Source organism: Chiroxiphia lanceolata, chromosome 11, assembly GCF_009829145.1.
Source record: "Chiroxiphia lanceolata isolate bChiLan1 chromosome 11, bChiLan1.pri, whole genome shotgun sequence".
In the NCBI taxonomy this organism is placed as follows: Eukaryota; Metazoa; Chordata; class Aves; order Passeriformes; family Pipridae; genus Chiroxiphia; species Chiroxiphia lanceolata.
The window spans coordinates 16091898-16108078 of NC_045647.1; the positions used below are offsets into that span (position 1 = coordinate 16091898).

The 16181-nt window shown below is 42.4% G+C and overlaps 1 protein-coding gene across 4 annotated transcripts in view; it reads right to left on the reverse strand.

Moving 5' to 3' along the window:
* The window catches only part of SFMBT1 (Scm like with four mbt domains 1), an 88950-nt gene extending 77106 nt beyond the window's left edge, over nt 1-11844 (reverse strand). For all 4 annotated transcript variants that reach the window (XM_032698954.1, XM_032698950.1, XM_032698956.1 and 1 more), the window contains exons 1-3: nt 11731-11844; nt 9468-9617; nt 7109-7203 (exon numbers count right to left, since the gene is read on the reverse strand). The gene's annotated coding sequence lies outside the window, so the exon portion shown is untranslated. The remainder of the gene's footprint in view (nt 1-7108; nt 7204-9467; nt 9618-11730) is intronic.
* Between the last annotated feature and the right edge of the window lie 4337 nt (nt 11845-16181).

Here is a 16181-nt window from a genome sequence, read left to right on the forward strand (position 1 = left end):
AACCATGAACTTGCTCGTTACGCATCCAGCGGGCAGATCGCACGCACCGCTCTGAGCGCGGCGGCACCGCGGAGACGCGCCGGGCTCCGGTTACTCCCGAGCGACGCGCTGCGATGCCCGGCAGGATGCACCCGGCCACGCACCCTCTTCCGCAGGGGAGATGTTGCTCTCCACGCGGATGAGAAGCCTCCGCATCCCACTGGCTTAAAGTATAAAAGCGGCGGCGTTTCCCGTCGCGCTCGGGAGGGAGCACAGCCCTCCCGGGACAGCGGGGTCCGCGCCCGGCAGGAGCCGCCCCGGGGCGCGGGGCCGCCGCGGCGCTGCCCGGGGAAGGGGCCCGCGGGGCTGGAGCGCTTCTGCCCCGCGGTTCCGTTTCCCGGTGCGGCGGCCCGCCTGCTCCCGTTCCCGCTCCCGCCGAGGGGCGGGCGAGGCCCGGGCCATCCGCTAGAGGGGGGTCTCGCCAAGCCGATCCGCCCGGCCCCGCCGAGCGCCGCCGCTGCCGGCCCGGCACGCCGCAATTAACTATTCAAATTAAACTGCTGCCGCACCGCCTAATTGAGTCCCGGCAGATACCGGCTGGATAACCGGGTGCAGCTCGCGGCAGCCCCGGGCCAGCCCGGCCACACAGCCTGTGTCCCCGAGTCCCCCAGAACAGCTCCGCGCCCATCGCGTGGCAAGGCAGCCACCCCCTTCCCAAAGCACAGCCTCTGAGAAACTGAGGACTTGTTCTGCAGCAGCCCCAAACTAGTGCGCAACAGGAAGAAAACCGCAAAAGTCAAGTATCACAAAGTTCTCGGTCCGGCAAGCGCAAGAAACGTCCCCTTTTCAGAACGCTCGGGTGGAAACAAACAATATAGAGAAAGAAGCGTGATCCACACCGGTCTGATCCGTTTTGCCACTGCACGCTGACTTGCGTCCCGTTAATCGTCACTCACAGAAGAGCAGCTGTTTACAGAACCTTTGTCTGGCCAGCTCCGCGAGACGTTAACTTTGTGTCATCTCTGGTGATTTGGAGGTTAAAAAGGCACGGAAAGCAAGCTGAATCTTTCTGGACCTTCTAGCATGTCAACAAACCTCCTGAAACACGGGACTGACACACTGCAAATACACACTTAATCACACGGGCACTAAGCCTCCTTATATCCCCTTGACAGGAATGGCAATACACAAGACGCCCAACACCATTTTATTATCCAGTTTGGAGGATGAACTGGATAACTAAGCTGCCTTTTGGGCACTCTGCCTTCAGACAGCCAAGGTGTCTTCTATCTTTAGGACTTTTCTAGCATCCATTTTTCTGAAACTAGAAACGTCCTAATTTCCAGTGTAAATGTACTCACTACCAATTTATAGCCATTTGTTCTTTACCATTTTTGCTCTTCAAATTAAATAATTTTGCCTCTCTGCTATTTACCTCAAATGTACTAGCAATTATAAAATAGCAATTAGATCATCTTTTCTTGGTCCTTCTGCTTTGTTTTTAATCTTCTCTCCAAATAGGTTTTCTACTCTTCCAATGCCCTCTATACCTTCTACCTTGTGTGCACTGTTCTAAACAAGGTCTTAACAACTGCCTTGTACCATGATATTAATACCTCGCCGTCTACTGAAAATACTTCACTTGATGCATCCCAGAATACATTAGCATTTTTAAGACCACATTACAGTGGCATCATAGTTATCCTACAACCAATAAGGTACTTGGATTCCTTCTCTTGTAATCTCACATTTGATGAACCTCTGAGCTTACTTGCAGTTATTCTAATTAATCTTTAAGTGCATGACTTCTTGCTGTTATATTCCAACCCATTTCTGGTACTCCAGGCAATAGATCATCATCATCAATTGTGCTAGAGCAGTTCAAGATACTATGCCTTAAAAAAAAAAAAAGCTTCTTGTCCTATTTTTAAGGTTATTTATCATCCAGCCTGCTCAAAGGTTTCCCCTTTTCCAGCAGCTCACTCTCTCTGCAACCTGTCCACACCTTTGGCCCCAGGAGAAAGGTGGCAAATGCTTTCCTGTAAAGCAGCCTGCTCTGCTCCTGAGCTCCCGTGAAACTTCCCGGCTCCAGGCTTCCCACAAATTTCTCAGTATGCCCCATTTCTTCAACCAAAGCTACCACTGCCATGGTTCACCTGTTTCTCTACAACCTCCTACTGTATTTTAGAACTAGTTTTAGTTTTGATGCAGACCATGGTAGGCCATTTCTTCTACAAAATTCAACTGGAATGCTTCATGTAAAATAAGCCACGTGTCTTTTAGGATCATCAGTCTCCTAATAATTAAAAATTTATTTTCCTTCTTTACATGAAGTGATTAAAGACGGATTCTAAATTTTCCCTAAATCCTCAGTACTTGAACCAGTAAGTCCCATATATTGTTAGCTGCCTTTTCCTTCTGTGGTTCTCATATTAAGAAAAACCTTTTTTGAAGCTTAAGTATTCAAGATGTGTGAACAGTGTTAGATAATCAATATCCAGATTTAAGTGCCAGCCAGTTTCCCCAATCAGGGGTTTCTGCTCCTTTCAGTGAAACATTCAGCTTAGCTTTGTTTTGCTAAATTAATTAGGACCACACTCCTATAGACTGCAAGTGCCAAGAAGTCCCTGTGACTCCACTGAACGTTTTTGTGCACAGACAGCAGGTTCAAGCCCTACATTCCTGTGCTGAGAACAGGACCAGTGTGGGTTTGCAGTTCTGTGCCTGTACTGAAATGTAACTCATGCAGCAGAGCATTCCCCTTCAGTGGGCACAATTCAGTTACAGAAATATTGCAAGTGTCTGCAGGAGCAAAACATAGAGGTGACTGCTTTGAGTTGCAGATATATTAGTTCAAATTAGTTACAAGTTGGTTAAAACGTTTTGTCTCTACTTCTAGAGTAGAAGATTTGTTCGAGTAAAGGTCGTGAGACTAGAGCTAACCCAGACAATATGAGTACCAGGTACTGGTCTTACTGGAATCACTATTTGTGCCTTACATAGGAAATTCAAGACTACTTCTGAAATCCTTGGGCCCTTTGCGACCTGTGTCTGCAACCCAACCCCTTAATGGGGCAAAAGCTGGTATTTGTGAAGGAAATAGGGATGTTACAAGAGCTGCAGGGCAGATTAACACAGCCCAGGATGCCCAAAGGGGAGCTGAGACCAAGCTGAATTAGTCTGACTCGACACAGGGAGCTCGACACTGGTTTGAATTCATTAAGTTTTCCATAACTATAGGGACTGTCTCAGCAAATGCTGTTGGTGTTTAGCTGTTACCTTAGAACTCCATGTCGTCTTCCAAAATATACAGTATTTTACTTCAGTGTTAAAGAACATTTGCCAAAGACTTTTTAACCTTCAATGCTCTCCACTGTTCCCAAGGGCAACAACTCGTACTTCTGGGATAATAACCAGAGACCTGCACTGAAGTATTTGCAGTTGCCATTTCTGTGGCCAGTGAATTGGACTAACTCTAACCCAGAAAATAACCTCCTGTGGGTGACTGAGTGACATCCCTGGACTTCTGCTTTGCTCTTCCTGTTTTCAGACTTTGGTTAGCCTGAAAATTATGTCAGTTTTCAAGCTGGTGAAAGGCTCAGCTGACAGCCCTGAGAAAGACAATCTGTTAATCCTCAAAGGAACCATAATACAAACACAAGGGAAGAGCCTCTCGAACTCTTCCCTTTGCTGTTGCAGAAGTGTGCTGGTGGCACACAAGTGCAATTCAGACCATCCCTCTCCTTCAGTGGCCTTGTTAAAGATGCTCCCACCATTAGCAGCAGGTGCCAGATGAGTTGGCAGCTTGGACATTGGGGATGTTAATAGTTATTGAGGTAACCCTTCCCTTTGTTTCAAATATTAGAGACAGCTCTCTTTCAAAGGCATTTCATTGGCATGAAGATGTGCTTGATCAGGTTCAGCTCTAGGATGGAGGGAAGAAACAGATCCAAGTGGTTTGCTCCATATCTCCCTTCCCCAACTTCTTGCTTTCTGGTTTCCAGTCTCCAGATTTGGCATAAGGAGGCTTCAGGGCCCATGTAACTCCCTTTTCAGTCATTTTAGAGTAAGTGATAAAAAAAAAAAAGGCTACAGGGCCTTTAGTTAGATGTTCAGCTGGCAGCAGCAGCAGAAAGCATCTGGAAACTGGTCCCCACAGAATGGGACACCCAGCTTCCATCTTCTCTCCCATTCAGCTTTTGCACATGGTCCTTTATGCTTGACTGCTTTTTCCACCTGCATTTTTGCTTCTTTTTCATTTCTCCTGACTGCTGTACACCTAATTTTTATTATTTCCCTTTAGTGTACCTCACTTGGGTTGTTTGGTTTATTTTGCTCTACAGATTGATTCCCATCATTGTAAGAAAAACAAATTTGTGAAAGAAACCTGACTTTTATCAGCCATGATGCTGTTCACTTTACATGTGTATTTTTGCCCTGCAGTTTGTTTAGTCTATTCAGACTTAGCTTTTCAGGGAGGTTTTGCCTTAATTTGTACTTTTACAACAGCTCCCTATATTTGAGGTCCAGTGTTAGCTGTGTTCCCCAGGTTCACATGTTAATAATTAAGATATTAGGATACTTGCCATACTATGAAAATCTTCATAATTTTTTCTTAGTTAACACTGTTGAAGGCTTTGCATGTCTAAGACACATTACACAGGTCACAACAGAGAGGGAATAACTTTTCAGGCTAAAGCCTGGAAGAGATGGGGAAAGACACTGTGAGTAATCTTGCAGTTTTCCCAAGTTCCTTATAAGCAGATGTGGTTGATGCCCTTTCCACAGCTGACTGTGTAACAAGTAGGAAATTACTGCTAGCTCTGAAGATCTGTGATACCTGATGAAATACAAGAAGCCCTATTCCTCTAATCTGGTTCCTTCTGGTCCTTTCTTTTCCTTTTTTGGTAACTAATATCCAGAATGTTACCAGACCTCTGTGCACCTCCTGTTGCCTCTGGAAGCTGAGATGGCACAGGTGAAACATCCCATCACATAAGAAACAGTGAAGCAGTTCCAAAGAGACTCTAACAATGACCTAATGAAAAGCCACAGTCCAGCTCTGAAGGTAAAGCTAGACTGGGAGCACTTCTGTTACTATTTAAGTACATTTCTTTTTCCATGGCATCAAAGAGGATGAGAAAATTCCAGAGGAGAAGAAGGAATTTTCTGTCACCTTCTTCCAGTATAATTTTTGTAGTAGGCACCTGTATAACTATTATGGAGGACTGAAATATTGTTTGTGCTTGTGGCAACAGAGCACTTGAACATTCAGGCACCACTTGCTTCTTCATGTCCCCCATGGCTTTTATATCCCTGCAGTGTGGGCTGTCTCTGCAGGCACAGGACTGCAAGAGTACCAATGTTGACTTCAAAACAAATCAGAGCCAGTAATCCAATAATCTCAGAATAAAAAGTGAAGCAGAGAGAAAGCAAATGTGGTCACAAAACAGGAGAAAATTGAGTATATAAATACTCCTTAAAGAAGATACTATGTGAACTAGAATATTCATCTGTAGAGAAAGGCAAAGCTCCTGTGATTATATGATATTAATTTTGCTCTTTTATGGTTCTCCTCTTAACATTTCTATCTACTTTCCAGCTTCTCATACAAGTCAACTTAACACTTGTACACAAGTCTTTGTAGGAGGAGATACAGGGGACGTTTGGGGGGGTTTTTTAAGAGCTATAGAGGGAAAAGAGAGGCAGACGACATGCTTTTTAGTGATAAAGTTTAGATACCACAACGAGATTGTGCAAAACCAATATTATAATCTACCTAAGAACAAAACCCCAATTAATTTGTTTCAATTTACAGGCAAAGTGATTTCTTCCCTCCCCCCATCCCAGACTAGAAATGTAGTTTTGGAAAATCCCGGTCAGCCCAAGCACAGTAAAACCATGTTAGGAAAACTGATTATAAACAGCAGTAAAGCAGCCCATCTTGTTTCATTATGCAAGCCAAATGAAACACAGAAATTAAACCAAGAGCGGGAAAACAACTAAGACTTAAAACTGTGTTGGGAATACTCCAAAGACTCATTAACAGATGAAAAAGTATGATTATCTTATTAGGAGTACTACCACCCATACAGAAGCTCTGATCAAAACAATAATTAAACCACCAATAACAATCTCCCTGCATCATTACATACTTTTGTACAAATAAATTAACTCTGCCAGCCAGAAACATCAAATGGAGATAATTTACCTCAACCAGCTAATAGGCCCAAATACTCAAAAAGCCTCTTGCACTCTTACCTGGGAGCATGCTATCATTCTTCTTCCAAAAAAAGCTTTAAGTAAATGATTTTGACAGCATTCCTATAAATTTCTGTATTTACACCACCACTGATAAATCAATGAACCATGTGGCTTGAGATAACAACCTGTCCCCTTGCCAGTGGTGAAAACTGATTCTCTTCCAACCAGCACGTGCAGCTGGGCAGGAATATTTATTTCTGAGCAAAGTAAATGGACACTCAAGTGCAATTGTTGATATGCAGAATCTGGCAACAAATCAATATTGACTTTAAATAACCAATTTATGCCATTACTTTTAAATACCCATGAATCTTGTTAAAATCCCATAGCATGATGTCCTGAAGTGGCACAGCCTGCTTAATTTCTTTTGGTTTGTGGGTTTATCGAATTTGAGGCTTTAAGAATCCTGTTATTGGTGAGTGTCACTTTCTAGCTTTTCTTTTTTATTGGCTTTCTTTGAAATATCTCCTGAGCCCTTATATCTTCAATTCCATTTTTTTTTCCCTGTGTCTGAGAAAGGTGCAGAAGTCGGCATGTTTGTGTTACTGCCTTGACTTTACAGAGGAACCAATACCAATATTATTTGGGGTTTCAGGGGCAGATATACTGAGCCTTTATTTATGCTCCTCTAAGCAATCTAAGGAAGTGTAAATATATTAGACATTTTGCCAGATCATTCAAAACTGCATTCTTGAGCTACATATATAGCAGTGCTCAGGCATATATCATTTTGTAGTATAATGATCAAAAATTTAAGATCAGGATTAAGAAGATTGCCTACATTCCTGTGGTCAGAATCAAAATTTAGACACAGAAATACAATGCAGACACCAGGAGTTGAAATTCCTATAAAGTAAAGACTAACCTTCACAGATGCACTGCCAAGAATGGGTCAGGGTTGAGACACATCAGCAAAGCAGCACTGGTAGGGAACTTCAGCCACTGCAGCCCATGCTGGACCTGTTTAGGGGGAAGCAGAGTAGCACAGTCTCAGAGGGGTGTTAATCTGGAAGCTTTTGCTAGCAGAAAGCTCAAAAGAGTGTAAAATCACTGGCTTGAAATAGATTAGAGCCAAAGAGCCTTATATTACCATGATGGCTTAATATGCATTTTTAGGAGCAGCCCACAAGACAAGTTCAGCCTGCTCATGGAAGTGAGGAGACAGGAAAACCCTTTGGAAGAACTGCAGAGAAAGAGAACTTTGTTTTCTGGTGTGCTAGACTCTACACCATCTTTGACTAGCTACTGTTTTAGCCTTGATTTGTGAATATATTAAGCAGCTGAACAGGTTTACATGTTTATTCATTTTCTCCTTTAATTTAAGAGGAAGTTGCACAACAAATCTAACTGTACTGCCTCAGGGAAAATACAGGCTGTGTCCCATGATAGATGAAGTGATCAGCACAGCCATGAGTACCTGTGTTGTACCTGGGTTCTTTAGGAAATGCCACCTAATTTTTGGAACACTTGTAATGTGCATAACACAGTGAGAATCAGACCTTTTGCTCACTGGTGTAACACAGTTATTGCTACACTGTCAGAAGGCAGACCAGTCCCTTGAAGTGTCACTGAACACTTAACTATTTTGGGGCTTATTTTGTCTTCTTGTGTGTCATTTGTTAAAAACTATCTCTGAGGAGAAGTTAGGAAGCCAGGAGGAGCAGTCTGATCCATTCAAACAAACCCAATATTCCTAAATCATGCTCTTTAGTTTCCCAAATTAACTTACCTCGCAGTCTCCTCTTTATGCCTAGAAAGATTTATTGTTTTTATTCAACCTGAAAATCTGCTGGCATTAGATATATTAGGATACCCACAGGTGGTTCTTTTGTCATCCTATCACTGCAGTGGGAAGATAGCAAAATAAATCAATAAAAACTATGTCTTGGCTGATGCTTGGGGAAACCAATCTGTGGTTGAATATATAGCTCAGCACCAGACTGCCCCATGCACAGGCAGCACTGGGTAGTGTGGCTTCCACCCACTGGAGATCTCAAATATAGATTCTGAGTTTTATTTAGCATTTTCCCACCACTCAGGTTTCTATCTAATTCTTTGTCCTTTTTAAAATAAGTTTCTTTTAATTTTTTTTTTCAGCTAAACACTAGATTGAGGTTTATCTTTCCACAAGGTCATGTTTTCTTTCTTTGACTTGAACACTTCTGCAGCAGGAGCCTGATATAAAGCTGGTTCTCAGTTGCCACTACCCGATGTTTGTTTTCAAAGACTATATGCTAATCATGCCAGTGCTGCCTTCTGCACTTCCTCCATTTTATTTCCTATTGAGACTGAATGTGAAAAGCTGCAGTCTATTTAGAACATTGTGGTTGTTGCAGCAAAAAAAGGAAAAACAAAGCTATTTCCAAAAGTGGAATTTCTTACAATGAGTGTATTTTCTTCTTCTTCTAATAGGAATGAGTATGAGCATTCTGAGTCTTTAGCTAAAATCCCAGGTCTGAGAAGATGTGAGGAGAAGCAGATTGGGTATGGAAAGAAAAGCAGTTGATTAGTAAATCCATTTATGCTTTGTTAAGGAAGCAGCATGGAGACTGCTGGAGTGAAGTGAAACATAAGAGGAACAAGTAGCAATTTGCCCTATAGCTGCATTCTCCAATTATTTTTCCCTAGGGACTCAGTGGACATTAGCAGGCACAGGCACAGGAGAACAGCCTCCACTTGAACTTGTACCCTGAGAACCACACAGCTCCAGGGCACGCAGGGCAAGGGGGTGCTGGCCCTGGCTGGTACAGGGGAGGCACCCCCACGCTGTACAGAACCACACCACGTGCCTCACTACGTGTTCTGGAGTCCAGGCCACCGCCAGAGGCACGTGACTCAGAACCTGAGCTAACCTGAGAGGGAATGCAGCAGTGTCTGTCAGGATCTAGCTCTCTGTGCTCTCAGAAGAACAGTGCTTTGTCCTACTTTTGCAATGGATTTCATACTTGAGGCCACGGATAACTGAAAACTCATAAAGCCATAACTGAAACCGTTTAATAATTGAAGCCATTGAAGGACCTCTAATGGGAAGCACAGCTTTGGTTTTCTGGTGTCCTATTAAGGGAAGACTGGCACTGTGTGTGTTGCAGATCTGGTTGATAAATTTCTATTTTTTTATCTTGAATACAGTGTGCAAATGCAGATCCAAAAAGTGAAATACATAAGGAACAAACAACGGCTGTTTCCTACAGGCTGCTATGCCTACTACACAGAATATTTTTTACCTTGTCAATCAAATATAGGAGCTCTTCAGTGGAGATAGTCAAACAATAGAAACGGGCCTCCTGTTTTCCAGAGCTCTTAGGTTTAAATTCCCCTTATTGCAGAGCCAGGTGTTCCATGTTTCTGTTGCAGAAGCGAAGCTCTGTGTCTCTCTGTCAAGGAAAGCATTTGTTACTTGTTTCCAAAAAAACCTGGAGTGAATAAACATTTAGCTAAATAGCTAAAACACGCATAAGGTGCCCTACGCAATTTTCAGCACTATCAGCTGCAGCACAAGATGCTCGTGTAGCAAGAACAGTCATGCCAGATGTTAGGCATGAACCCACTTGTTTCCACTGCATTTCCACTGTGGAAGGGTTGTGTTAACTCTGTGACAATTGCACAGAGACCTTGCTGAGGCATAAAAAGCCTCCCCATGCATATCTGAGACCCCTCCAGCAGCAGAGCCTTTCTGCTTTGCTTACATCCAACCTGAATGGTCGGGAAGCTTTACAGTGGGAACAGGAGCCGAGGCTCGGTGAGCTCGTTTGTGAGAAACAGAGTCAATGCAATTATGCAACTACTACTGTGAAGCAAGAAAAATATATTTGTTTTTAACATTCACTGTTTGCTGCAGGAAGACAGAGTGAGGGGGGTTGATTGCCAAAATTACTCAGTTAAGGCTTTGATTTGCTCTTTTATGTCTCTTGTACAGTCCAATTTCTGGGGGGGGTTTTTTGGGTTTTTTTTGTTCAAAAACTGGACAGCAGAGGGTGCCAAACCCCCAAGAGGGAGCGCACCCATGAGCTCTCACGCATCACCTCAATTCCCCGCTGAAAGCTCTGCTTCAGCACGAGTGGTCCGGCCGCAGCGAGACCCTTGAGAGCCGCGGGTACCCTCTCGCTAAGAGCTGTACTGAAGTGTATTATCGCCTTTGGTTGTGTCAGCACTTCCATTACAGTTTATAACCTCTTTCTTTGTGGATCAATCCAGACTATTGCAAGCCAAGTTATTTTCTCTCTGATGTGCAATTGGCACTCAGTGCTATCTCAGGAATCTGAAGCCATGTTTTGTTATCAGGATGTTGCAGAGATGACTCACTAAATTAAAAGCAAGCACTTGATCATACAGAGCAGAGCATAAACCCTCCCCCACCTTTAACATGTGCTACAAATATGACACAGCCATTGATGAACTAAAACTGTTTAACTTGACATCGCTTGTACACAGCTTTTTACTTTGGACAAGGAAACATGAGATTAAAACATCAGCAGCTCTGAAATCCCATTCTCATTCTACAGTGAACTATGAAATGAAGTGGTATTATATTAGCAGGCATTTCTTCCTGTTCTAATAAAAAGATACACATTCTACATTTTCTGCAAACACTACTCATGGGAATGAGATGGAAATTGGTCCTTGAGTAGTAACTAGTTATAATAGCTTCTAAACGAGCTTAAAAATTATTCTGATTGTATTTAGGAACCAAATCCTGAAGCCTCTATTGTATTCAGGTTCTTGTTCTTTTCTGGAGTCAAAAACTGCTGCACTTGGTCCAAACAACATTTCTTTTTCTTGCCAGTCCCTGTCCTGAGGATGAGCACTGTCAGATGGCCAGTTTTACTGTTCACATACCTGATACACATAATCACTGTCCCATTATTTCTACACCGGAATGGGATACATCATTCCTAACTCACAACTGTGCAGATAACAATTGATAATTTGTAAACAGTTATTCGCTTTGAATGAGTTATGTAGGCTCTGTTTACTTAATCCAGCTATTTGTCAGCTTTATCAGTCACTTATCAACAGAAGCAGAAAGCAGGGCACACATTACCCATTCATCATCTCTCCTGTCTCTGGAACACGCACAGTATATATTGCACATGCCACAGTACTGGTGAAATAGCTCACAATATAACTGCCAGCAGATCTAAGTGCAATAGTTACTTTCTCAGTGCCAAAAACTTTTGGGGCGCTTCACAGAGGGGTAATGTTCTCATTTGGCCCCAACACTTAGACTTAACAAATGAAGGTATTGCAAACACACGGCTGGTATGGGCAGGAGAGTGGGCAGGGGTCTCACTGGACTGGGAGCACCCAGCAGCCCCGTGCAACGATGTGGGAGGATATTTTATGAACACGGAAAAGCACAGAAGACGCCATTAGAGAGGCCCGGTGGTCCCTTGGGGTACAAGGAGGCACAATATTTAAATGTACTACACAAATATTTGCACTACACAAAGATTTGCACTACACAAACCCCTCACTGGACTCAGTTACCCCCTTGGCACTGCTCCTCCAGGGCCCTGCTGAGGAGAAGGCTCTGGAAAGGGACAGGTCCCGCTTCCAGCAGTTGCTCATGGACGTGTCTCTGGCCTGAGGGCCAAGATGGCCCCTCCCGTCCCCTCACCGGCCAACTGTCCTGATGCCCCTCACACACACGTTTTTCCTCACATTGCTTCTACTGTATGAACGGGCATCCCTCACCCCCTCTTCCCGACCTCAGACTTAACGCTGGGCATTGATTTTTGCCTCTGAAATGTCCCCCCTTGCCCTCCCCGTGTCCCCGCAGCCGGCGGGGCCTGGCCGTGCTTCGCCCAGCCCAGGTGCTTTTGCCGCGGTTTCGGTCAAACCAAAATTATCGTGTGCCCTAACAGAAAAGACTTAGTGGAAAACCAAGGGTAGAAAATCCCCAGCTCTGCCTTTCCCCAGCAGTAAATAGTGCACTTCTAGAAAAAGGACACACACCACCTGCCTTATGCAAACCAAGGGCATCGGGCTCAGCACAAAAACAGTAAAACGTGAGGAAAGAGGCATTGGCACTCTCTTAAATAAAGAGTAACCTTTTAAATAAAGTCCAGCAGGGAGATGGAGACTTAGAAGAGCTTTAAAAAAATAAGCCCTGTCTATTAGCTCTTTACAGGGAAGGTAGGAAGCTGTTGTAAGGATTTCAGATGTAATATGGCATGAAAACAGTTTTACCTGAAAAAAACCCTCATGGGAACACATTTAAAAAAAGTTATTATTTTGTACTTCCCACAAATTCACTGTTACTATCAGTTAAATATTGCTGCTGCTTATTCCTGCCTCCCCCCCCCCAGATGTTCCTTTGTTCCTTCAGTCTAAGGAGAATAGTTTTGTGGGTTATTACTGTGAGTAGCAATTTCCCTTCTGAGGGAAAACTTGTGCTATTTTTCCAATCCAAGAACCCACACACCCCTTTTAAGATGAAAAAATTAGAGCTTACAAATAATTCAATACTATCTCAAAATTCAGATAAATCACTTAAAAATAAGGTAGTGATAGTGTAGAAGCTGACGAGCTAAATTGGCTTCTCTGGTCTTTCGCTAGTAGCCCCACAGTGAATTGAGAAAGGAGGGGGTCTTGCAAATCCCCCTGGGATATGTGACTCCCAGGAACTCTGCTTTGGGTAGCCAGAACCTCCTAAAAATGATGCTTTTCAGGACACTGCCAAAGGGAAGGTGGAACAATGTTAAAAATCACAGTCAGTGTGGCCATGCAGTCACTGATCCTTAGCTCAGTTCAGACACTTGTGAATTCTGCAGTGTAGATGAGCCCTTTGGAGAGCTTAATAGGTTAAGAGAATCCATTACTTTTTGCTGATTTATTTTATAATGGCTCATTTACATGCACTAAGAAATGGTATTTTTATACTAGTAGAAAGGCACAGATTGCCTCTTTGCAGTCATACGGGTTTTCAATTTTAGACAAGATCTTTAAAAAATTGACAGTGTTATGAACTTCCAAGAAGCTTTTCAAAGTCACTTAGGTTTTTAAAATCTATTACGGTTATTTTTTCCTTCATATTCCAAAGGTTTGTATTTTTGTACTCATGGTACTAACAAATCCTCATATATATGTTGAGCAATATGAATAATAGGGCACTAATGTTTTAAAGTCTCTAAAACATTTCTCAAATTGACTGTAAAATGTGGCATTTCTACAATACACGATTGTTTGGCAGGATATAAAAGCTTACTGGTTCTCATTTGGGTGATTTGCATAACTTGTTCATGGCATCATTTGTAAATATTATGCCCATCCCAAGCTGCCACTGATAAAAAGAATAAGATCGCTTTTGCCAAAGTACATCACACTATAGATGAGAACAAAACCCTTCCTGTCTAAAAAGAGGGAAGCTTATACAAAGGGAGTTAAAATTTTATACTGCATTAATCTCAGAAATCACTTTTGATGTCTGTTAGAGAACATAAAAGTGAAAAACAATTTCCTTTCACTGTGCAAAGTGGTTCTACAAAGATTGGACAAGCCAAGGAGCAGTGGCTGTACCTGAGGAGCCATTTGCTGTGAGCATGGTTCATACCAGCACCCAGAAAGCCCCTTTGCCTGTGCATTAGAGAAGACAGGCTGGGCTGAGCAGGGTTGTTCTGACTCCCCAGACTCACTGAGGATGAAGATGTAGAGAGCAATTCTGGTTCACGCAGACAGATGACAATTCAGTTTGCTCACTGACCTGTGTTGACTCTTGGATATACTAACAAAACCAAGCCACTGCAACAAATCTGTTTCACCCAAAGAGATTGAATACAGAGGAAAAGTTAATTTATTTAGCAAGGCAGGGCAACTTCTATATGATCATTTAAGAGTGTGATTTAATATTCATGACTATCTTAGAAGGTGGCAATTTTGACTTGTGCTACTGAGTTCCCTGGCCTGGGCTTGCTTAGAAAAGGTCCTTCAAGTGACACTGTATTTCTCATGGATGAAGGCTGTAGTGAACATGATTCTGTCTGTCTTTAGAGGCTCTGACACAGTCACCAAATAGATGGATGTCTGGAAAGCATATGTGTTTGTTTGCCTTCACAGTCATGTCATTGTAGCTTTTTCATTACTTCCCTTATTAAAGAGCTTGAATGAAGACCTTTGTCTCTGTATTTAGAGTATTTAGCAAGAAGGAAAAAGAGCAACTAGGATGCAGAGCGTAACCACATCTATCTTAGAGTTTCAAACTCACTATATTGGCAGCTGTGCCAACACCCTTGTGCTAATTTTTATGCAAGTAGTTGAACTGGTTGTTGTAAACTTTTAGGTGATAGACCAGGCCCTGAGAGATACTGATATCTGTAGATGAGAAGGTAACACTTTAACACGGTACCATTTATACATGATCTGGGACAGAGCTCTGAAGTCACTCACATGCTGCTGGGCAGGGAGGGTAACACACTGCTCAGCTCCACTAAACCTGACAGCTGGCTTAACCAAAGTGTTTGTCTCCTCTGCAATGACTAGAACACAGCGAATATCTCAAAAGGATGCTGTGACTCCTGAAATCAGTGAAATTTAATGGCTTGCTTTGGATAATGCCTTTCCCCCTCACCTTGCATTTTTCTACTTTAATTTCATAAAACTACAAATGAATGGCTTTTTTTTTTTCAATCAGACCTTAAACTAGGAAAAAAGATTTTAAGCCAGCAGCCAAGGCAAAGGAATCCCCAGAGAAAGCACTTGGTGTTATTTCCCGTAGTGAATCTTTGCCTGCCAGGTTGAATTGGGAAAAGAGGCAGAAAAGAAAGTTAGAATTTGCCTTCATCATGAAAGACAGAAAAAAAACCAGCAGGTGACTAATTAAAAGGTGCTACATATTCTATTCCTTTAGTATAGAGATGCCAGTAATAACCTCAGGTATAGGAATATTTTTATAAAGTACAGTGCTGGCACTTGAGTAGATATAGCAAATGAAAAGTATTATAGATTGTGTTCTTCCTATCTCAGTTGCAACAAGATTCAAACACAATTTCAAGCCATTAAAAACACAGTGTTTTGCCAAAGCAAGACTGGAAATACTTCTAGGAACATAATACTGGATATACTTATTTGCTACAAAACAAGATTAACTCAGGTAATGAATTTATAATGATGAGCAGAGCACAAAGCTAGTAATTTTTGAAAGTAATCTGACAGTCTGGGCAATAAAGCTTGGGAGTATGGAAAAAATCTACTTTTTAAATAAGTGTTCCAATCAATAATGCTATATTGGAGAGTAGAAGCTGCAATTAACTTTTCAGCCTGGTTCTTGGAGCTCTGTATGGGTGATTTTTAGGCCAAGCAAAGCTTTTCTTTAAAAGCTGTGGAAAAGATGAGGTTTAGGTTGTGAAAGTATGGAACAAGGAAAGATAAGGATTTTTATTTTAGAATTTGTTCTGGATTCAAGTTCCTGGTCTGCTGATTTTAAAGAGGAAATTGAACCCAAGACTTTTACCTTAAATAACAATAGCTGGTTACTCAGGAGGTTGATCCAGCAGCTCTCTAGGTTTAATCAAAACTGGATCCAAGACATTATTTACAAAAATCTTCCCACAAACACTTTGCTTTGATGAGTACATATTCTTAATGAAAGAGTAGAGTATAAAAATGCTTCTGAACAACTTTTCTCTGGGTTACAGAAATAAATTTACTTCATGATCCCTACTTAATTAGTGCTATACGTGCATATCAACACTGTGTCCAGAAGGCTCACCAAACAGAATTAAAACCAGCCAAAGAGTCACTCTGATAAGTGATCTTGAGTAAAACCAAGCAGCAGGAAAGCACAGAATCAGCAGTGCTACAGCATGGCCTGTACTGTGCATTTCTGAACTGGCTCAGCAAGAACACGAGAGCACTGTGCCAGTGCACAGCAACAGCCAGACAGAACAGCAGCGATCCCGAACGTGGTTATTTCCCAAAGGACATTTTCTGTGTGCTGGAGC